Here is a 517-nt window from a genome sequence, read left to right as displayed (position 1 = left end):
CAGAACAGGAACCTGCTGAAAACCAGTTTTTAAAACTGAGTCAGGCCCGTTTTTATACTGTAATGTAATATTACTTTTTTTTTTAACTTTCCTGTATAATAAATATATGAATGAATGAATGAAAAAGCAACTTCTTGCCAGGATCTTTGCTTTCCATTATCTTTAAGTCAGCAAAAGGCGAAACGAGATGTTAACTTTTGATTAGTCTGCAGAGAGACACATTTAACAGAAAGTTATAACTGCAATACTCCGAAGTGCCGCAAGGTGGTGCCTACTGCCTACCTTTGTTATTGTTGTGATGCACTAGACTAGTGTGAAGACACGCTGCAGTAGGGCTCTCTCCTAGACCATGGCCGGTAAAATCAATATTAAGAGTCTAAGCTTCAGACTGACACACATCACGAGAGACATCACTTACTGCAGGTTATCCTATATGTTCTACTGCTCATGTATAATAGTTAAATACAACATTGTATAGTCCATGTTGTAGAATAAAGCATCAGTGTTCCGTTCAGTT

At 37.5% G+C, this 517-nt stretch overlaps 1 protein-coding gene across 1 annotated transcript in view; it reads right to left on the bottom strand.

Moving 5' to 3' along the window:
* Positions 1 to 517, bottom strand: part of zgc:113263 (uncharacterized) — a 46,616-nt gene that overhangs the window by 40,656 nt on the left and 5,443 nt on the right. The gene's annotated exons all lie outside the window — the stretch shown is intronic.

This window comes from Etheostoma spectabile, chromosome 23, assembly GCF_008692095.1.
Source record: "Etheostoma spectabile isolate EspeVRDwgs_2016 chromosome 23, UIUC_Espe_1.0, whole genome shotgun sequence".
Lineage (NCBI taxonomy): Eukaryota > Metazoa > Chordata > Actinopteri > Perciformes > Percidae > Etheostoma > Etheostoma spectabile.
Note: the sequence above shows the minus strand (reverse complement) of the source record. Positions and strands in the feature narration are given on the sequence as shown.